This window comes from Aphelocoma coerulescens, chromosome 5 (assembly GCF_041296385.1).
Source record: "Aphelocoma coerulescens isolate FSJ_1873_10779 chromosome 5, UR_Acoe_1.0, whole genome shotgun sequence".
NCBI lineage: Eukaryota > Metazoa > Chordata > Aves > Passeriformes > Corvidae > Aphelocoma > Aphelocoma coerulescens.
The window spans coordinates 48,229,641-48,252,976 of record NC_091019.1 but is presented as its reverse complement, the minus strand read 5'-3'; the positions used below and the strand labels follow the sequence as shown (position 1 = coordinate 48,252,976).

The 23,336-nt window shown below is 35.9% G+C and overlaps 1 long non-coding RNA gene across 1 annotated transcript; it reads right to left on the bottom strand.

Moving 5' to 3' along the window:
* Nucleotides 1-16,206: 16,206 nt before the first annotated feature.
* On the bottom strand, nt 16,207-23,064 carry LOC138110841 (uncharacterized). The gene is made up of 3 exons (XR_011151102.1): nt 23,014-23,064; nt 19,090-19,132; nt 16,207-17,191 (listed from the first exon to the last, which is right to left on the bottom strand). It is a non-coding gene; the product is annotated as an uncharacterized lncRNA (long non-coding RNA).
* Between the last annotated feature and the right edge of the window lie 272 nt (nt 23,065-23,336).

The following is a 23,336-nucleotide window of genomic DNA, read 5'->3' as shown; positions in this document are numbered from 1 at the left end:
AAGAGACTACATACAAGGAAGCATCCAGTCTAGGAAACAAAGAGCCAGGGCCCTTTCAAGGGCCTTACTTCTCAAGTTTCCAACAATAGTTTTACCAAGCTGGATTGTCCCACATCTCGTAGAGCACTAATTTGTGTGGTCAGCAAGTTTTTGCAGTAAGGCTGCTTCTGAATACAGAGAATATATAAGCACTAGCACTTCTATAAACTCTGTGTTCTCCAAATATATCTTTCTTTTTTGCTTGGTTTTGGTTTTGTCATTTGTCTGTTTGTTTTTTTTTTTTTTTTTGATGTATTGTTTCATGGGAGTTGTTTTGGTTTTTTATTCCACATAATATAGCCTTTCCACACAATATATTATCTCAAGTACGGACTTATGTGACTGACTTTTGATCAAATCTTTCTTAGACATTGATAGGTTATCTAATTTAAAGGCAACAACATTAAACTCACAGAGCTTGGTGAGAATCAGAAAAAAAAAACATTAATTGGTGCAGGAAACAGTGAAACAGAGCAAGCCAAACCAACTATTCAAAGAGTATCAAAGGAGACCAATTGTTCCTAGTGTAAAATCTACCAAGATGCATCAATTAGATAAAATTGAGTCAGAAGGCCACACAAACCAAAGGGAAACTATTGCCTAAATGTGAATAAGATTTATTATGAGATCCAGGAAGAGAATTTTAGGATCGTATAATATTTACAGGATATTTAGGAAAGGGCTAATGACAGGGTGGAGGGGGAGATCAAGATGCAAAAGTGAGGAAAATGTGTCTGAAAAAAGAGGTAAAAGGCAATGAAAAACACTGATGTGTAAGCAGGTTACTGGTCAGTATGCTTGTCTGACTGATGCCTGGTCCTGATCACCTCAATTTGTTCTTTCTTTTTAAACTCTGTTACTGATGATTTTCCACATAAGTGTTCTCTTTGCTCCACCTAAGCGTGTGTTTAATGATATGCTACAGAATTTTGGGCTAGTTTGGGGTCTTGCACCTGCAAAACCCTGAAACTCTGCCTGTGATAGGTTCTCAACAGTTCAATGACAGCATTGGCATTAGAATCACATCTCTTTCCATTTTTTCTTTATATCTTATCTTGGCAAATTTAGCTTTACAGTGGAGAGAATCAGGCCTGTGCACAACAAAGTAGATCATAGTAATTTAAATGGTTGATAAATAGAATACAACAATAACTGTATGCAGACTCTTAACTTCCAATCAATGTGCAACACCAATTAACATGTTTTAGCCAGTTCCAGAAGCTGGATCAACCAGTTCCAAAGAAAGGTTCCAAAGAAAACAGTATAGTACTACTGGAAAATCATGGAAAGGGATGATCATCATCTTCACTGCCACCACCAGCTGATACCTAGTAGATAACCTCTTCCAGAGGAAGACACCTCTAAGACTCCCATCTAGCTACTTGAAGAATTTACCCATTCTTTCTTCCCTTCTGTCTTTGTCTCTGTTATAATCATCTTTATTTTTTTCTTCCACAAACATAAATTTCACTATTAGAGTTGATGTATGCCAGCAGCTATACAGATCCTTCTAGTATATCTTTGTGAATATGAATTTGTCTCAATATCTCTTGTGCATCAAGTGGTCTGCATGCTAGCTGTTGAAGTGAGACAATCATTATAAGGGGCATGAAGGTCTGTGGAGCAGCAGCTGGAGGAAACCAAGAGCTAGGCATTCAGCTATAGACACCAGCGCTCTTTACATGTGCATATTCCACTTACTCCATTTATTCATTATTCTGACCAACAGGAGATAAAGAGCTGGACTGGCACATCTGTGTTGTGCAGGTTTATGTCAGTGCTGTTTGTGCTCATGTGGACCAGGCATTGATCTCTCCAGGTGGATCCACGTGGCTGTTTATAAGTACTCTGTGTGTGTGTGTGCATATGTGTATGTGCACCAGTATTTATGTCACCATGCGTGTATGGAGTAGCTCCCTAACATTGCTACCGGCTGGCTCTGAGGGCACAGAACTGGAGCAGCTTCCCATCTATTGGACTGAGGAGGCGTCACTGGCTCTAAGAGGGCACCAAAGCCAGTGAGAGCAGGCTAAGGAGGAAAAACCTCTTGGGCCCTGAAGTCCATTAGATCTAGCAACTTTTAACAGAATTTAGATTTGTTATAAAAGTCATTGTCACCTTCATCATCAAGTCAAAATTTACCTTTAAAACCCATATTCAGGAGCCTGCACAAATTATTACAATAAACTTCCTTTACATAGGACAGATTAACAAAATCATTGCAGCAGTAAATGAAGCAAAAGACAGGTGACACTGACTCCTTCTGGCATTAAAGGTATAATTGAAATCAATTTTACATGCTCCAGTGAGTTGATGAACTGGCTGCTCATCTTCTAACCGTGCATAGCTAAAGCAATTTTTGTTCAGTTTCAACCTTCTGTGCCACTTGGCTCCCTCAATTTGAGTAAATGGGCAAAAATACTGTAAACATATGCTTTGTACACTTCCTGAGCCAATTGTTTTCAACTGCTCTTCCTTGGAAAGACTGTCAATTTGAATGAGAATTATTTAGAATCATATAGCTGAGCTGGGATTAGTGAGATTCAAGTGGTTTAGTATGAAAAGGTGATCCAAGAGAGCTGAACAGCAGCACAGGTTATTCAGTTTGGACCCATTCAATCCAAATTCTATCATGTAAAATATTGACCTGGTAACATTTCTCACTGTTCTGTAATAATTGAAGGAAAAAATTGGAAGAAAACCTACTTGAAAGTTATAAAGCAATGCAATCCAACAGTAATTTGAATAAAAATTCCTTTGAACAGTGAGTTTCGCCTCATCTGATGTGACTTTAGTACAAGATAAAGCATCACACAACCTGTCACAGGCCTCTTATTGTGGCTATGAAAGTCTTCCATGCTCAAGTTATAGCCATGTATTTTGAAGAAAGGACAAACCTTTCTTTTCTGGTTTTAACTATGTAATTACAAAAGGCAACTGAGTTACACATTTTGCAATGTTCAAATTAGCAGAAAATTAATTATTATATAATAATTAATATTAATAAAATTAGTTATCTATTATATGATAATTAAACATTATTATATCTGATAGTTAATACAATTTTGCTCCTGAAATAATCAAGTGACAATGAATCAAATAAGAAAGCAGAAAGAATGAAGCATCATGGTTGTAGAACTCAAGTTTCATGCCTAAAAATGCTGCTAGTACTAAAATTCTCCCTTTGGCCAAGGTTTCTACACAAGCTAAGCTGATTCCAGTCACCCTTTAAAAGAAATTAGAAGACTGAACAACATTTTATAGACGCTCGTGCTAAGTTGCTCAGAGTCTGCAAAATAGATCAAAACTGGCAGACTATATTTGTCTCAGTTTCCATGTGCAACATTTTTAAAGCCAAGCTTCTTCTCACTGATTATAAGGATCCTCTGTTCATTCTCAATGGTCTATACTGGACTTATACTGTTAAGAGGTAAAATTCAAACTCAGTTTTGGATAAAATAAACTTTACATTTCTTATATTAATTTCCTTTCTGAAAGCTCATCATTCTTTCTTGTAAGATGTGTGGTATTTATTGATCCTTGACCAGATAAGGAATATAGCAAGATCAGTATAACCAGTACTTTGTCAATAAGCAACTGAAACAAGAAAAGCTGGTACTCAGAAAAAAGAATACCCTGATCCTTTTGAAGACTCGAGACACTGAGCTGGGGCCAAAGCTTGGCTGTGCTGCTGCTTCAACAGCTCCCTTGCGTGTCACAACCAATAGTCAAGCTATCCAAGACTGACTCGATAGATGATGTCAGGAACTAATGAAAACTTGGCAATGGCTATCTATGAGGTCTTTGCAGATAGGTTTTAGCATGAAAAGAGGTAACTGTGCACCACTGGCTATAAATACACAGGAAGTTTATCATCTTTAAAAATTTAAAAATATTTCTTAATGCAGCAGGTATCCATCCATCAGTCTTGATGTTGACTTAGAATAAGGAAAGGAAGGATTCTGTGTTAGCATTACAGAATATTGGTCTTTGCATTTGTGAGTTTTATTTTAATCTAAAGGAAAGCTGATACTTTTTTTCTACATGGCTATTGAGTATCTTAAAACATTTCCTTCTTGAAGAAGTTTTCAGGTGAAACATTCTAGTTGCAGTGTACTGCCAAACAGGCTGCACTGCTACCTCTAAGTAAGACTGCAATTCTTACTGTTCTGTCCAATGTTGTCTTGCCCCAGAACCTTGACTGGTATTATTTTTCCTCTGCAATTTTACAGACTGGAAAAATCAGGACAACCTACACAGTGATCTACACATGGCTAGTTTAGCACTTGAATGATGTATAGAAATACTTAACATATATGTGACCCTGCAGTACTTCAGAATGCTTTACTGATATCATTTAACTACTTTTCCGCTCTCTTTAAAAAAATATATCACAAGTAAACAGTGTTTGAGCCATTTAAGCAAAGAAAATAAATATTCCCCTTCTGTCTAAATAAGTATATATGATGTTTACAAAATAATGTTAGGACCTCATGCTAGGCACTTATGTAAAATGGTTTTAATAATGAAATCTTAATAGAAAAAGAAACAGTTCCTTGATCTCAGGTGAACTGGAGATTTTTAACTGTGTAACTCTTCAAGCAAAAGCTGAAGCTTCCAACTCCCAAAACCTAAGCTAGCTATGAACAGTGTAGAACATCAGAAATCTTCATCAGTGTTTGTTATAAAATTCTCTAGAATATCAATTTAAATTGTGAGCATTAGAAGAGGACTTTACATTCTCTTTAGATAAGACAGGCTCATTGTAGGAAAGAAAAAAGGTTATTCTAAAATAGAAAAAATAGAAAAAATATTAGTGAGAGTCAATATTTATCTTTTCAAGGCAAAAAATGAGGGGAAAAGAGATGTGAATGTATTATTAGTGACTTTGCTTAGATGAAGTAAAAGGAAAATTGTTTTGCAGTCAGACTGTGATGAAACTAATTAATACAGACTTAATTAATATGTCTACTAAAAAACTACCAGTTGGCTTATGAAAATTCTGGGTAATTTGACTGAAAGGGGAAAAGTGCATTAAAATATCTATCTCCAGCTCTAGCCATGGAGAGATCTTGCATGTGTTTGGTTTTGCATATTGCCACACTCTTCACTCCTGCTCGCTGGAGGGACTCCCAGAACATGTTTCCATAGAATGCTTTTTTGTTGCTTATGAATATAGTGATGGCATAAACCAAATCTTTTTAATATTTATGCTGTCATTAGTTTTGCCTCCTACAAATATGATCTGTCTTATAGGTAGCAGAAAGAAAATAATTGGCTCTCAAATTATAAGTGGTAATGCTGAATTAATAACTAGACTTGAAAGTTGCAGACCATTTGTGATTCCTTTTAAAGAAAAGTTTTGAATGCTCAACGTATATGAAAACCATGATATCTAAATAATAGAAATGTGGATTTGAGAATATAATTCCTACTTTTTCTTTTAGGAAATTGTATGTACATAAATAAAATATATATTCCTTATATATGGCATATATAAGACCATATATATTTCTTTTGCTGACCAGATTAAAAGGAAGATGTATACTTCTATGGCAGTAAATATTAACAAAAAATCATGTAATGTTAGCTATTTAAAGCTTTTTATTTGGATTGTTTTTTTTTCCAGCATGCCACTTTTAAAAAGTGCTTTCAAATAGTGCCTTATGCAGCTTTAAATATAAAGCCTAATTTCTAACACAGGCTTTAAATTGTATACAAAGCCTAAAATCAAAAATAGCATCATTCTAATTAAAGTGCAATTCCAGGGATTTCTCAGTGTATTTCCTTTTGTGCAGGCCTAGATTTCTTCCTGCGTTGGACTGGTGAATTCCTTTCTCTTGGTTTTCCTGGTGAGGCTGATAAGAAAGGTACCAATTAGCCCCTTTCCAATGTTCTTACAATAACCACTGCAGTTCAACTGGTACTGACAGCCTAACATGCCCTCATGAGCTGGAAATTTTTTGTTACTGTTTATAGGCAAAAAAATCTGTGACTGTTTCAGGGAGCACAGGCATACCTTATCCATATTTCCCAAAGTTTGAGATGTACCATGTAATTTGAAGGAGTTCTGGGACAGAAGGGCAGTTCTTGCTTTGCACTCCTTGCCTGTTTTGTCAGAGTGACACTGTTCTGGGCAAGATGAATGATACAATATGAGCAAGGACATGGTAGTATTTGCAGGTGCTTCAAGAGGTTTTGCACATTGACAGAATGAGCAAGAATCCTCTTACAGATAACAGGAAATAGCTAGCAACATTTTATTTAAGCGGGCATTGGCAGGGATGTGTGCACTGCTTTGGAAGAATTTCACTACTGAGACAGGTACTCTGGCTGTTTTCAGTGCTGTTGTTCTCCTGTCTTAAACAGTGTTCTTGGATGAAATATGCCCTAACCAGAGCTTCCTTGGAAAACTAAATATTTAAATACAAATGATTTGGTGATTTAAAAGCACTTCCAATCTGAATTTCATCCTAGAAACAACCCTCAAACTAAAAGAAACAAAGCCAAAACACAGAATCTTTGAGTTATATCTTCTTCTTTCCACAAGAATCTTACTTTATGAGAACTCTAAGCTGCATAAAAATTTATTGTTTCACAGGCAGTTTATTTTATTCAGCTTTATTCAGCTGCCTCAGACTGCTGAAACTGAGACTTCATGTTGGAATTTGTTGTCCTGCTATTGTAGATTATAGACTGCCTGCCTAATATGTGAATACTGAAGCAAAAAACTCCTAACTGAATCCTTTTGTCCTTTTTGTTACTGTCCTCCTTTCTGTCCATCAGGGGGCTTATCCTGTGATTCTCCATGCAGGATTTTTAGGAAACTTTACTATCATTTGTTTCAACTGCAAGAAAATACTCTGCACATGGGGGAGGAAAGTACTTGTGAAAGGTGTTATAGAGGTGTCTGTATTTTAATGATTTAGCTGTTGTCTTCTCTGGAAGGTAAAAGCCTAAACTTAAAGGAGAAGTCATGATTTTCCCCACATTTTATTCTGACAAAATAATGTTGTCTTAAAACAACTCCAGACTTTAATCAGAAATATTTGTTAATAATAAATGGTGGTAGACTGGATTTTGCCACTTCAGATAACAGGCGTCAGCTAATTCTAAGAAAAAATATATCCTATAAAATAAGAAATATACACATGAAAATGATTGCTCCATGTTTTAGTGTGTGTTCATATAGGTATATTATATTTCATGTAATTGGAGATATTTTAAGAGATATTACTTAGAAAATTAAGTATGAAAACTATGTCAGGACCAGTGCAAGTTGTGTAGAAATGCTATAAAGCCTAAACTAGTGGGTTTAGAAATATGAAAGAGACAGGTTTTATCATGAGCAGGGGAGGAAAATAACTTTTTTTATTTGTTACCTAGTATACCACAAACTAATGCTTGCACATTAAACTGCACTGTGAAAGGAAAACAAAGGCAGATGCCAAATAAGGCTTCTTACATGTCCTTAGAACAAGCCAGTGACTAGATATCTCACACTCCCAAGCAAGCTGCACTCTGTTTGATTGCATTCTGTAGCAACATCTCCCGTGCAATAAGAAGGACCTGACTACCTATCCCAGGAACCAAAATACCTTGCTTCAGTTCAGTGCTGACAGCTTCATGTCTAAAATAGGAACAAGACAGTACTATCCATATAGGAAAGTTAAATGGGGAAAAAAATTATAGGAGAAATGGAGAAGAAAGGATACTTGAAAGGCATGAAACCTAAGAAATTCTTCCAAATGAAGTCATGAGTACATGAAGAAAACAATTCTGTAGTTTTTATATGTGCTTCAATCTTACATACTGTAGGTATAAGTATAAATGGTCAAGGGGTACTGAGAGTGGAATACCCAAATTCTCATAGCTGCTTGACCAACAAGTCACTTCTATTGCCAAGTCATAGCCAAAAGAAACAGATACAATAACACTTAGAAAGTAAGGTATAGATAGCCCTTAAATCTGTATTTCTTCAGCATCTGCCTTTACTTGACCTGCTTGAAAATTATGGAGTGGGTTCATAAAAAATGGCAGATTTTGATTCATTAAAAAACTAATAGCTGTAATAGTTATTAGTAAAAAACTAATAACTTGGCATCATTTACAGTCATGGTCACAGTTAACACCTGTGTTGCTTAACAACAAGTTTGCATTCTCTACCACCCGGAAAATACACTTTCAAGACCAGAGCAATAAAATATACTGAAAGAATGTCCCACCTAATGCATATGTGTGAGAATTTAGATCTTCAGCTTGTAGGCATTTTGAAAATATTATTTCTTATTAAATGAGATATAACACTGAGGGTGGTTTTATAGCTAAAACGCCTTGCAAATATCTAAATCTTGGAAAACCTTGGGTAATCTGCTGTGGAGAAATGAAGTGCTCTAACTCCTTGTAAGTAATTTTGTATTTCTGGTCAGAGGTCAAAAAGAATGTCTGTTTAACATCTCAAATCTTGATCAATTCTATGTTAGGAGAAATGTGGCAACAAGGTGTTGGGATATGGGAAGTGATATGAGCACAGCTTGAAAGATGTAGGAAGCATCACTCGGCGTCCCAGCACTTGTGAATTAAGTCCAGGTGTTATGTGCACATTACTGTAAATTGCTTCAAAATCTGAAAGGCAACCTTTATTTACTTTCTCATTACTAAAAGTGGGACTTACTAATTCAGCTGAACTTTGAAATATTTTATCCATGAAGGCTATATTGTATTTCTAAATTAAACTTCTTTAGGTTATGAGTTTTGTGTCCCAAGTATTAGAAATTATGTTTTGAAAGAATTTCAGAGATAGTTGAGTGGGTAATGTATCCATTGCTCCTTTTGTAGCTCAAATGGGAACAAACACAAATATTGTGAACCACAAACATGAATTCTATGCCTATAATTTGAGATTGCATTGTGGCCAGCAGTTGAAATTCTGTTCCATTATCAACAACTCAATATTCCTATTGAACAGAAGCAATGAGTCTTATTTTAAAGGTTTAAATATTATAGATTTGATTATCAACTCAGACATACACACATATCAAAAAGAAAAAAAAATAGTGGTGTAAGACAAAACAAACCAGCAGAACATCCACTTGACTTCTGGGTATTTCATTGAGCAGCTGGGTGTTCTGGAGATTCTGAAGTGATAGAAAAGCTGGAGTTCTATGGAAATTAACTTAACAATCATTCCAAATATCATCTGTGTCATGATAGAAGGTACAAAATCTAGACTGTGTGGAGGCTGCAAATGAGGCAGCCATGAAGGGAAGAATAGTGAGTGTTGAGGTGAAATGAGGTGATAGGTGAGATATGTATATTCATCAGAATGGACCCCCAAAGTACACTGGCCATATCATCATGGTGAAACAGTGGCACAGGTTGCCCAGAGGGGTGGTGGGTGTCTAATCCCTGGCATTCAAGGTCAGCTTGGACAGTGCTCTGAACAACCTGGTCTAATTGAAATGTCCTTGCTTATTGCAGGAGGGTTGGACTAGATGACCATTAAAAGTTCCTTTCAGCCTAAACTATTCCATGATTCTGTGATTAAACCTGTAATTTAAGAGTTAATATTAAATAAAAGTCAAAAGGAATGAAGACAGTAGTACTCCACACTGTCTTTTTAGGACCAGACTTCCTCTATCTTTTTTCTACTTCTCAAGGAGAGGAATCTTAGAGACTGGTTTATGCAGGATTGATGCCATGCATGAGAAAAGTATCTGTGACAGGCAGCAGGGCAGTATTTCAATAATCTTTTTGACTAGATAACAGAAAGAGATTAAGTGCAAGTTTGCAGTAACAGATAAGTATATCCCAACAGATTAATAATAATAATAATAATAAAAAAAAAAAAAAAAAAAAAAAAAAAAAAGACAGAATTGGTGACCAATTGATTGAAAAAATAACAAAAAATGTTATTACTTAAAGAAAAAATTTTACTGAACTGAACTTTAGCTGCAAGGCTGCCTGTGTTTGGGGGACTAAAAAAAAAATGATTACATTATAGGTTTTTCATTCTATGGATAAACATTGTTGACATTTGCAGGGCAAATTTTTGAGACAGAAGCTTACAACTCCTTGTTTCTTTGTTTGAGGATGATGAGCACAAAGTGACATTTTAGAAAAAAGGAGATATTTTTGGTAAGAAAAAACACCTGGAAAACTTCCCTGACTCTGAGAAATTTACATTTAGCTATTAATATGATTATTAACTGTGAAATAGTTTCTTTATAGTCAAAATTAGTTGTTAAATAGTTACATTCACTTATCTGTTCATTTTAAGTGGTCATAGTTTTCTATTATAAAAGTTATTGCTTGTAGTATTTGTATTTTTGATTTTATAATGATTTTATTATTTGTATTCTGTTAAGAAGTTTCTCCCCTAATCCGAATCAAGAACACTGGGTTAATAGGATCTAGATGATTATAAAATCTTTGCTTCATACACTTTTGAGCTTAGAGCCTAAATTTTATGGGTAATATTCCTGTCTCAAAGGTGATATGTTCTCATTCACATAATTTAGTCTGTCTAGCCTGATAGTCACCCAGGCTGCTTTTATAGCAAATAAAGAGAAAACCAGAAATGGATCTCAAAAGGGAAATTCATTCAAGCCTAAAGGATGGGTTAGGTTATCTTGAATGGACTCCCAAGACAGACCAGAGTAATTACCTCTGGAAACACTTTCAGTTTACTAGAAAGGTAGTTGATGTGGTTAGTTCAGAACAGAAAGATATTTGAAAATTTCCTTTATAAATCCACTTTTAGATGGTTTCTGATGAGAATCCTGCTACACTGCCCAACTGTACTTCAGTTACCATTAAAAATAATTGATTTGGAATACATTATTAAGTATATTTGCCCTCTCTCTTTAAACTTGGCTTAGTAATTCTTGCTTTGTTTTTCTGCCAAAGAAGGATTTATATTTTTTTTTTCTCCATTTTAATCAAAATCTGAATAACAATGCTCTTATTTCTCTAAGGTTTCTATCCTTCAGTTAAAATAAAATTTTTATTATGTTTTGTAAAGAAAAAAATGTAAGAGTATTTAGATGTGTTTTCTGATATTTATTGTTAATAGGAAAAGAAGACCTATAATTTCTAACACTGTCAGAACTGCATAAGCTTGACATTAAAAACACCAAGAAATATTTTCTTTTCAATCCAAAAATTATGGGAACAGGGAGTTATATTTAGTAAACCTCTCAAATTCCATTTCAATCAATTCATTTTCCAATTTCAGTTTCTATGAGAACCATCTTCTATGCATTCTTAGTCCAAAAAGAATTATTTGACTCTTAAAATCTACAGTGTGGGTTATTTCTTAAAAAATAAAGCCAATTAAAGCATTCTGATTAGGTATTTTCAATTTCTTATTATGACATTGAACCACAAAGCCCATAATGTAATAAGCTAGGTAATGCACTTGAGACTATTTTCTAGTCTTTCCCCAAAGAGGTTGCTGGATCCATTCAGCGTAGCAGCATAAAATATAGATGAAGTCATTTATGAACTGCTGTAACTCAAATCCTGTTCCAGGCCAGTGCTGAAAATGAGACCTAGTCTCATGTTTTCCTCATATTAGGGAACATAAATAACATTGTTTTCTAGCACATGGGCAAAATATTACTAAGTGCAAAAGAAAAAATAAAGGAGAAAAAAGTATTGAGCTATTTGTAATGGTTATATTAAAATACAAAATCATCCTGAATGTCTTTCTTCTCAAACAGCCTATGGCTGTTTACAGTAACTACATGATAAGAAAGTGAAAAGTGTGCTCTCGGAGAAAAGAGTCTGAACTTTGGTTAGATAAATCATGAATGCTACAGAGAGTAGATACCAAATTTTTTTCAGAAGGATTTATAGTGAGATGCAGAAAAGCAAAAAGAGGTAGTTGGACATTGTTTTTAACAAGGTCTTTAAAATATAGAAATTCAGAATCATGACATGACTTTTTATTTTGATTTTATTTTTATGAGACATCCAAACAAAGTCCTCATTTGAATAATCAGAAGAGGTTACAAATTCAGAAATCACCTTGACATTCAGAGCTTCAACTAAGAATCATATTTAATACAGTAGTTCTTGTTTTAATTTGTATTGAAAATACTATCTGCCTCTCAGTGCACTTGCACTGTAAGATAAAATCATCCTTTTTTTTTGGTTTGTTTGGTTTATTTTCCCTGTGTTTTATTTACATTCACTTTAGATTTGCAAGAAGTCTTTGACATTGCATAGTCTACTTACCATTATTCCTATAGCTTAAAACGGTAGTTTCAATAAAATTACCATTATGATCCAAAAAATCCAGAAAAGCTTTATACTTCAGTTGGAGAAAGACATAGGTATCTGCTGCGAACATCATTTTACAGGAAGAATGGGAATGGAAAGGAGTCCTCAAATAGTGGAAATCATCCAGTCCACTGTGTCAGAGCAGGACTATCTGCTAAGTCAAACATATGAAAATAGATCAGGTTGCATTGGGTCTTTCCAGTAAAACTGTGTAGATCTCCAAACATGGACACTCCCCAACCTCTCTGAACAGCCTGTGCCAGTGTGCTACCACACTTATGAGGAAGAAATATTCTGGTTTTCTTTTATGTAGCCTGAATTTCCTTTATTGCATTATGTGGTCATTGCTTCTTGTGATTTTGATGTAAACCATCAAGTTAAGTCTTTTCTTTATCCTCCAGTTAGTCAAGTGAAAACAGACATTAGATCTCTGCTTAATCTGTTCTTCAGCCTGAACAAATTCCATTTATATCAGGTGCTCTGACTCCTTAAACATCTTGATGGCCTTCCACTGGCTTGTTCTAGTCTGTCAATGTCTTACTTGTAGTGACAACCCTAAAATTTTATATGATGTTCTAAATTTGGTCTCTAAGTGTCAAAGAAGAAAAAATTAACACTCCTTTTGACTTACTGGCTACACTCTTGAGGTTAGCCTTCACTGGTGCAAGGGTACATTGCTGATATATGCACAGTTTTTGTCTACTGAGGCTACTATGTCCTTTATGCAAAACTACCTTCCTGTCAGTCAGCCCCAAGCATGCACTGTTGCGTGGAGTAACTCTGCCTCTGGTGAAACAATGCATTCATTTTTGCTGAGCTGTGTGAACTCATCTTAATGTCACCCATGAAACTGCTGAGGATGCAGTCTGTGCTACTGTCCAAGTTGCTAATGATGATTTTAAATAATATTGATGCCACCAGAGCCCCCTTGAGAAATTCCCTTGTTACTGGATACCTGTCCAGTTTGAACCCTTAACCTCTACCATTAGCCGAATCATACAGATTCAACCCCCAACTAATAGTCCAACCATAACAGATCATATCACTTCAGAGTGAGCACTCCTGTGTCTCTGTCACATGAGAAGGGGAGATTCCCTCGATCCTTAGTGTGGGGAGATTTCCTCAACCCTTACTGTTTGATTTGTTTGTCAATCCCCAGGAAAGCCAAGACTCTTGTGCAAACCAGTCTGTAAGAGTCCTGTTAGGAGGACTCTTCACTGAGCAGTCCTGCTGGATCTAAGGGCGACTTAGTCAGGAACACACACCAACAGCATAAGGGAGACCCCTCAGTGGGTCTTTCACTTAATTTGATAATATTACCCACTACCAGTGACTGCCAGCACTTACGAAGGACTCACTCCAACAGTTTACAGGATAACACTCTATCAATGCAAAATTGTGATGGGTTAAGGTTAGAAGATTGTCAGTGATAGTATCTGACTGCAAAAAGATATTCAGAGAAATGCACAGAGAAGGTCTAATATCCATTAATAGTATTAATCATGCATAATGTATGGTTCATCTCCAGTAGGTGTCCATATGGAGAACACAGTTTCAGCCTGCCTACTGATCCCAGCAGTTACAGTGGAGTCTTCCTTAACTTCTCCCCAGTCTCTACCTATTTTTATACTATTTCTCTATGCTTAGGTGCAGCATGGGTGACTTTAGTCACTGATTTACACCTTCGTCACTGATTGGTGAAAAATTCTCTCATTTCACTTTTAAAGATGCAGTCAAAAAATTATGGAGCACATGCCCAGTGAGGAGGGGTCATACCTTGGGGACAGGTAATTTTGGGGTGGAGGTGTGTGTTAATATTACAATTAGGCTATAATGACCCAAGTTCATCCAAGGGGAATGATTTCACCACAGCTGTTGGCTCAGCAGAAAGACATCTCCTGTCTCCCTTGGCTGACAAGTGTTACGCAGTTTCTCAGCTGCAAAGTGCCATCGAGTTCCCCTCCCTGCAAGGATTTCAACAGAACCTGGCTGAGGAGTCTCCACTCTGCTCCACCCTCTGTTCTACTACCCTTAGCAGGTGCTGTGGTTGGAGATTGTGGGTGTGGGGAATCACAGTTTTGGGGAATAGTTTTCTAGCATGCCAACTGCATTCCATCCAGGAAATAGCAGCTGCCTTCTACTCTATAATTTTACTCTGTAATTTTTGTACCATTATAACTTCTGTTAGGATGTGAATATAATCTCTGTTTCCTCTAATTTTATCCCCCAGCCATCTTTCCACAGGGTCCCCAGCCATCTTCCCACTGTCTCTTAATCAGTAGTCTTTCAAATTTCATTTCTTATCCATAAAAACTCACACAGGAGGAAGTTTAGATTTTTATCTGAAGGGAATATTTGATCAGTCACTGAATGAATTAGAATACATCTTTGCTGTAATGTAATCCCTTGAATATGTGATACAAGAAAGGCAGAACTGTTTAACATGGGATAGTAATAGTCTTCTATTTCTTTCTCTGTCTATCCATTTGGCTTTCAAAAGAAAATACATGAGGCATACTTAAAGCAAATGGGGCACCATGATTAATAAGGACATCACACAGGGACACATAAAACTGCCCTGTCTCCTTCATCTGTTCTTTTGGTGCAGTGATTAACCTTTGAGTTTATGAGTATTTTTGCACTTGTCTCAGATAAAATATTTTATGACTTCTTACCTCCCAGGCAACTTGGATTAAACTTATCAGGCCTGGGAAGATAGTGACCCATAATGACTGCTCCCTCAGAAATCATATCTACCTCCTTACCACATTATCAGAACATTTTTTTGTGCAAAACAGATGGAAACATCAAGACAAGAGACAAGACAACTTGTTAAGGTCACATTCCACCTTCCTATACATCATTCATGCTTAATTGATTCCCAACCCTTCCTAGAGATAAATTGCCATATATTATGAGAGCTGAGAATATGAAAAGATCATCTTCTTTTCCCCATTAATTCTCATTTGGAAAGGATTTTGTCTTTGCTGAAGTTGCTTTGACATTCTGCTTGCTAATGACTGATCATTGCCTATCAACAAAGAAATAAGGCAGAAGAAAGTAGATTTATCTTTTGGCAAAAGTATTTCTCTCTGATGTAGTATTTTGGGTAATCTGCTCTTAGTACCAGAGATGAAAAAATAATTAAAAAGTAAGAAACAAAACAGAACACACAAGCAACACTACCCCCCAAAACAACCCAGAGAAACCAAAGAGATTCAAAATAAGTGACAAGACAGAACCCAGAAGATTGTGCAGGTGAACAGTTTAAAATATACTTAGAAAAAGGCTCATCACTGTTTTAGGAAAGCTGCTTAGCTTCCCCCTCACACCTACCTGACATCTCCCCTTCTACATTGTACAAAGAGGAAGTCAATCATTTTGATGTATGTCTCCTGAACAGGGTGGATGAAAAATTGAGTATCAAACCTGAACTTGCTCCAGACCGCCTAATCATTTAGGGACATTTGAGGAACATCAGGGAAAAAAAAAAAAAAAGAAAAAGAAGCAAAAGAGACAAAAAATCTAGCTGTGAACATTGTTACCAAGAATCTTGGACCTTTGTATCTTTTCTGAATATGGTTTTTCTTCTTATTTCAAACAAATATAATGTTTAGGAGTTGCTATCTATAAAGCTGTTAATATACTGATAAAGGAATAGCCATATCAGGGTGGAATGCTAGACTCAATCTGCACATAGGATTGCAAAGTTACCTTCAAGGATCTTAAAGCCTAAGTTTCCTCTAGCTGCAACATTCAAAACTATAAATATTAACCCAAAAATTTCAGGTAGCAGCCTGGACAGAGAATATTTTTTTTGTAATCAATACTAGTATAATAAAACTGCATTCTTGGAGGCAGAAAGCTGGTGTCTGGAAGTGAATTACTCAGTCCACTGCTCTTCTGTTCAAGATATAAGAAAATAAGTGAATAGAAATCTCTGCTGGCTTTATAGTGCTTCAGTTTACATAAAACACAGAAAAGCACTGAAAGTGTTCCTTTATAGCATTGTCAGGTTCTATGCAGTACAAATCACAAAATGCTAAATTTAAAAATGTTCCCACACGTGAATGGCCCTGCATCCCAATTTGCTGTCAGCTATGTTTTGAATTTTTGGGTCTTGAACTATCATTTCAAACCATCCTTGTGTTTTCAACTTGTACATTAAAAATTGCATCAGTGCATAAGAATATATCAAAGATCACACATACTCCCTATGTTGTGCATTTCCTCTTTTGGAACAGAAACCAGATGTTTCTTGGTGGGATAATTTGGAAGTAGACTGAAGTGGAGACAAGGATCTCTTTTGGTAACTGTTACTAACACCTGCTTCATTTCCTTCAGCAGTCTCAGGACCCTTTCATGTGCACTAAAAAGAAGGGGAGAGGACAAGGAGGAAAACCAGGGTCTCTGTTTGCTCTATCCATTTCAGAGAGCAGCTTCACATATCAGTTTGCTGTAGAGAGAAGTATCATCTTTGTACTTCTGTTTCTGGCAGAAATATAAAGCATAAGCTGTGAAAGCCTTCTTGTATTTTCCCTAGAGCACAGCCATTTAGATGTAAACTCTTACAGCTTCATTGCAAGACACTTCATGCAGAGGAACTGTCAGGTCAGAAGAGGAGAAAAAAATGAAACAGATGAATTTCCTTTCCAGTTTCTCGGTGGGAGAGCTCTGCTGAAATGCTAGTCCAGCTCTACTGGTTTCTGCATCAACAGATGGCAGACAACATTCCTTGTGTTTGCGTCCCATTTGGTAAATCACAGGTCACAGCTGGTCTGGCCTCTGTTCTTTCTGAACAGATGGAAGTACGCATTCGTTATCGATTGCAACAAGGAGATGGGGAGATGATAGGGAGGAGTGTATGCTGTGGGAGGAAGGAAAGTGGAAGGAGTTAGAAATAGAAAAGGCTAAATGAAAGAAGGTTTAATAAAGGAGAGAAGAATTTAAAATGTCCAGTACCAACAAGTAACACAATTGGTGATAACTAAATAGAGCAAAGCAGCAATATATAGATAAATGGCTATTAAAAGTTATTTCAATATGTAATGTGTTAGAGGTTGTTACTATGGTCTCCTACCCAAGGCTATTAAATGAGAAATTAAAAACCTGTTTTCAGTCATAGTCTCTTTCCACACAAAGTATAAAATAAAAATCAGAAGACACACAAAGAAAGGTTCTAAGACATAAGCTGTCAATCATAAGCTGTGTTTTAGGCAGAGAAAACAATAAAATCTCTTTTTGTAACTCCCTTGTCATCTTATATACACATATATAAAAACATTTTAGATATTCTCAACTTTCTACTAAAAAATGTGTTATTTCTGATTTTATTATCTTTTAACTGGTTTATGAAAGTGTGTGAATTTTTCAACTTTTATTGCTACTTTTTTAGCAATCACAACTGCATGCAAAAATAAATATTTCTAATTATTTTAAGTAGATATTTTAAGTATAATTTTTAGTTATAATTTTAATTTTAAATTTAAGAATCTCAAAATTATAGTATTTTTGACTTTCAAATATTGTAAATAACAAAGTTTGAAAGTAAATTTGCTATCATAGCCTCAAAACCACACAGAATAAACCTTTATAAATACAGAAAATTCATGTTAGTAGGTAAATGTATACATGAAGCACAGAATTTGTAAATGTGCACACAAAATACAGATACTGTCAATCCTTGGTCTAGGTGCAGACATATTCATGTTTGCCAAATACTACTACACTAAAATAAACTTTTTTTTTTTTGGTGTCAAGAAGCAAGGTAGGCATGAATAACTTGGCACAAAAAATTGTTATTCAGATATTCCAACTCTCTAATTTGAGTTATGTATGAAGAGATCTGTGTACTCCTGGAATGCAACAACTTTAATTTAGATCATTCTATTTGAACAGGGTCTTTTGAATCTGGTCTCTTAGTGATTTACACATTTATAAAATCTTAATGCATATTTTGACAAGTGGCATTAATTGATCACGCTATCTAATACTACCACTACTGCTAGTAGTGTAGCCATTTTTTAAATAAACTGTTCAAGAATTTTCCCTTTTGGCCATTCATGTGTTTCTGGTTTTCTTCAGCTCAAATAAAGCATGATTTAGAGTGGCTTTATAAAGGATAAGACTATTAGCCACATTGAAAAGGCCAGACACTTTTCAAAATAGACTAGGCTAGAACAGAACACATATACAAGCTGACTACTTTTTTCCCTTTCTTTTTATTCCATGTCAATGTTAAATTCAGCATGGATGTTTGTACCCAGCCTGTTACAGTGGGGAAACTGCAACACGTGTATCAGACAACGAGGCCCGTGGAAAAGAAATATCTATGGACCAATTCTTGCTAGGTGTTTCAGAGATGTTTATTTCTCCAGCCGCATGGCCGGGCTCTGCCAAGGAACTCCTCAATCACGGGACCCGAGGGTCCTTGCCCGCGCAGGGGAACACAAACCAACCGATGGGGAACGAGGCTGACCAGGGGCAGGGAAACCCCGTGCCTCCCCCCAGGGCCCCTCTCCCAGGGCTACATGGCAGGGGGGAGGGACCCAACACCAACCTTCATCTTAGCAGCAATTCCAAAGAAGGAAAAGCTTTTTCTAGGCAAATGACACATATTTAATACACACTGTTTCTATCATCTTAGTATTTCCTGTTCTTGTACAAATCCCCAAAACAGACAGAAAGTTTATTTTTGTTGTCAGTGTCCTGTTAAGAACAAACACTTTTGTATTCTTATAAAAAATCAGAAACAAGCTTAATTACCTTTCAAGAGAACTTCTTAATTCTTTATATGGTTTCAGTGTACCTGTAAGGAAACAAGGCTCAACTGACTTCTATTCCAAAGTAAAAGAACATAGAAATGTTCCTGTCTTATTTGTGGATATATGGATCCCCTATGATTCACTAGCTTGTAGAAAATTTAAACAGTACAATAGACTGAAAAGCTTACACAGAGGGCAGTGGGTGGTGGGACCTTCAAACATGAGGATACACAGTAAGTAAAAACCATCTAGTTAGTCATCACTAAAGGATGTGCCAATAGGGCAGGCCCTGCCCAATAAAACCTTTTATATACATGTGGAAGGGAATAAACATCCTGTAGAACATTTTAAAAAAAGCTTAGGAAAACAGCCTGGGTTATTCCCGCTTCAGGCAAAAGCAAATCCATTTGTGCAATTTTCTTTTGCTCAAGGATCTGTATGCACTGGGTGGATGTGGGATGATGGGGAAATACAATGTATGCCCCAAAGAGACTTGATTTTGGATAAGGATTGTCAATGGATTAAACTTTACAGCATTGATTGCTATATAACATTGTATATTATCATTTCTATGGTGGCCCGTCACAGCATCAGGTACCTCATGGCACTTGACTCTGACACTCTGGATTTAGGGATCTGAACTGATTCCTTTTTGATCACCATATCAAAGGTATTACTGTAAAAATCACCCAGATTAATGAAAAATGAACTTTGATTAAGCAGTACAAGCCCAGTGATGCTAATTTTGCATTTAACTTCTCTCATTATGCTCCCCTCCATTGAGACATGTTTTTTTACATGAATAAAAATCTGGTTGTAAGCCAGAAGAGAGTCACAAACACTTCACATACATCACCAGGATCAACATTGGAGAGACCAGGAACAGACTGAGGTTCACACCTGCTTCTTAATCTGGACAGAGTCTATAGAACTATTATCAATGTACACCATCTAACCAGCCTTGATATACCCCTTACTCTCACTTCTGAGAAGGAAGGAGGCATGGCTTAGGGTCAGGAAGAAAAAGGTGTTGCTTAGGGTCAGGAAGAAAAAGAGGTCTACCATTTTTTTCTTTGTGAGCATTTTTTCATGTAAATGACCCTCTTTTCTATATAATTTTGTTATTAATATTGTGGCTGTTTCTGTTCATTTTCTTATCTCATTGCTCTTTCCAGTAAATTGTTCTTATCTCAGCTTGGGATCTCTGCCTTTTGTCTCTCTCCAGAGGAGGTGTTGGGGGCAGGGAGACATGAGAATTTTTCTGAGACATAAGACTTTTTCCCCTGTTCATTTTACGTTTAAGAAAATCTACTAACCTTAAGATTAAAAAAAACAGATAAATATATAAACACTTATTTCAACACTTAGAGGGATTTGTCCAGCACTCTAAAAGGATAAACATATATCACCTGACAACCTTCAGAATGAGAAACAAAGATTCTTAGTTCAGTTAGTGTTGGTCCTCAGAAATATTGTAATGTACTGGTTTGGACATAGATATCTACCTGACATTTCTAAACTGAATGATTGTTTTTAAATTGTTTCATAAATCCATATTATCAAGAGCTGGTGAAGAATCTAATTTATCAAAAAATTAAAAGCTTTTGTTTTGAGCACAGGAGAATCCTTTTCTCTTACTTGAGCTAAAAAAGAAAAACGTAATGACAAATTTGAAGGTCTCCACAGCTGCAGGTGTGCTAAAAAGCATAAACCAGCTACATGGCTAGAACTAACCGTACATATCGCAATAGGCTGGAGGTGCCACTAATCCAAATGTGCACTATTTAATTCCTGGAAAATTCAATCTGCAAACAATTTAATTATGATTTCTGTTTACTTTTTAAAAAGTTATAGTAATTCAGATATGCTTTATGGCTTCTTAATTGCAGACAAATGGATATCTTTTTATCCCTACAACCTTTCAACTGTTTAAAACCTTTCCTGCTCTTGATAAAACCTCATTCATCAAAGTTTTAAAATAAAATGGAATGTTAGCTTCTGCCCAGTCATATGTTACTTGTTTTCCCCACCCCTACCATATTAAATATTTTTTTTCTTTCCTAAAATTCATAATTATTCCTACTGTTACAGGAGATTGCATAAGGAATAAACACTGCAATTTTCATTTTTTTGTGAGATTTATCACATCAGTGTCTGAATTATGTGCCCCTCTTGCGTGCTGATGATGGAATGCAAAATGATCCAAACAAACTGCCATCATGTCTTAGTTGTACATGACATTTATTCTATAATATTATAATTTGAGAGTTAGCCACGGGTCTCTGTTCTTGAGAAGTGACAAATGTGGTATCCATTAAAAGCTGAAATGAATAAATTCTGTGAAAATATGTTTCTGTTATTTATATAATAACTGAGGGCAAGAAGACCAAAAAGGAAGGTCAACTGCTCTAGCACTGGCAGTTTAGATAGTCCCAGTTTTTGGGACTAGGAAAAAAAATTCCATACTACTTATTCTATACTCATTTAAATGTATTACACAAATGTGAATAGAAGCATCCAGAAAGATTTTGAGTTCTGAAAAAATTGGTGTGATCTTTAGACAAAAGTGTAGCACATATTCCTAGTGACTAAATACTGCAGTTCCCAGGTGTCACTTCCATGTGCCGTTTAACAAAAGTACTGACATGCTTAGACTTTACAGCTTTGATTGCAAATCAGTGGGCACTCTTTGCTGAATAAAGGTGCTTTTTTTATTCCTTTTCTTCCTGAATTAAGATTTTGATGTAGGCTGATGTAGGCTTGGGTTCTTGTATTTGTAACAGGAATTACACACAGGGAACTGAAAGCTGTAGATTACTTTGGAAGTACAAGTCTATGTGACAAAGAGGCAGGCATATGTCAGGCACCCCAGAACAGGAAAGCAATAATTAAGAATGATTAGAGCATCTTATTTTCTTCTCTTGTGAGTACACAGTACAACTTAATTCCTGATTCAAAGTGCCTAAGACTTTCTTTCTGCACGGTATACAAAACCTTTACCTGATTCTAAGCTATTTTAGGTATTTTTACCACCAGTTTTTTAGTGTAGGCCTTATGTAGTGCACACTGCTCAACCCTTTACCCCTTACAGCCCTCTTGCTTTCCTTATCAAGTTCTCTATGAGGCTATAGTTTCCTTCATAGAACTCTATATTTCCTCAACATGTTTTTCAGCTTATGCATTTAATAGCCATGTGAAACAATAGAGAATTATGATTTTTTTTTTAGATATTCCTTGCCTTTGCACTTAACAATTTACAAAATACAAAGTGTTCAGAGCACAGTGCTGTTAATTTGTGGCACTACCAGCTTGTAAATGCAGCAAATTGGACCTCCAAGTCCTCTACTGCAGAAATGAGGTTCCTGATTCTGGGATTAAACACCAAGGACAGGTTCTGTTCCAGCTATCCACGCCAAGCAAAGAAATAGAATACCTTTTTCCAGGATTCTTTTCAATTGCTCAGATTAGTGGTGTTAATTGGATGCTCCTAATTTCATTTTCCTAAAATCAGTTCCTGATTCATTTTCCTCAGTTTTTTAACTTTTGTGCTGAATGAATTATTAAGCTGATAGGCAACAGTCTCTTTTACTTCATAAACCTTATTTATCTCCAGTATGGATTTATATTTTGTACTAAATGAGTCAAACCACCTGTGAAAAAATTTTATATGACTATATAGTTTAAAAAGGAAAGGTATATTGCAATTAAAATACCTCTGTATAAAGTAATCTATATTAAAGTACTTTAGAAGAACATATATTCATTATTGTTTAAGGCTGCAGAGTCATTCTTGCAGGTTACTTTTTGGGTCAGGATTTCAAACACCATGAAGACAAATTAAATAATAGATCTTATATTTTGTGGTTAGTAGAGATGAATGACATCTGAGGTCGAAAGTATTGATACATGATAAAACAAGGATTACCTGATTATCTGATTGCCGGCCATGTTAGACAATCTTGGAAACTGTTTGGTTTACTGCCAGAAGGTTTGAGGTCTATAGGGCATGCTGAGCATTTATGTAATGGAGGTGGTACCTAGAATATCTTTGCTTCAGCATGCACGGGGAGCACCTGGAAATCATTTAAGTGGAGATTAAAGACAATTTCCCAGTGTTTATTGTGTATGCAAAAACAAAAGATAGCAAGAAAACTCTGAATAAAGGGCTCAGATATACCCTACAGACAATATGACTTATACTGCTAGCTGCCATGTTAGAGTTAGGTTTGAGTTTTGAGTTGCATATCC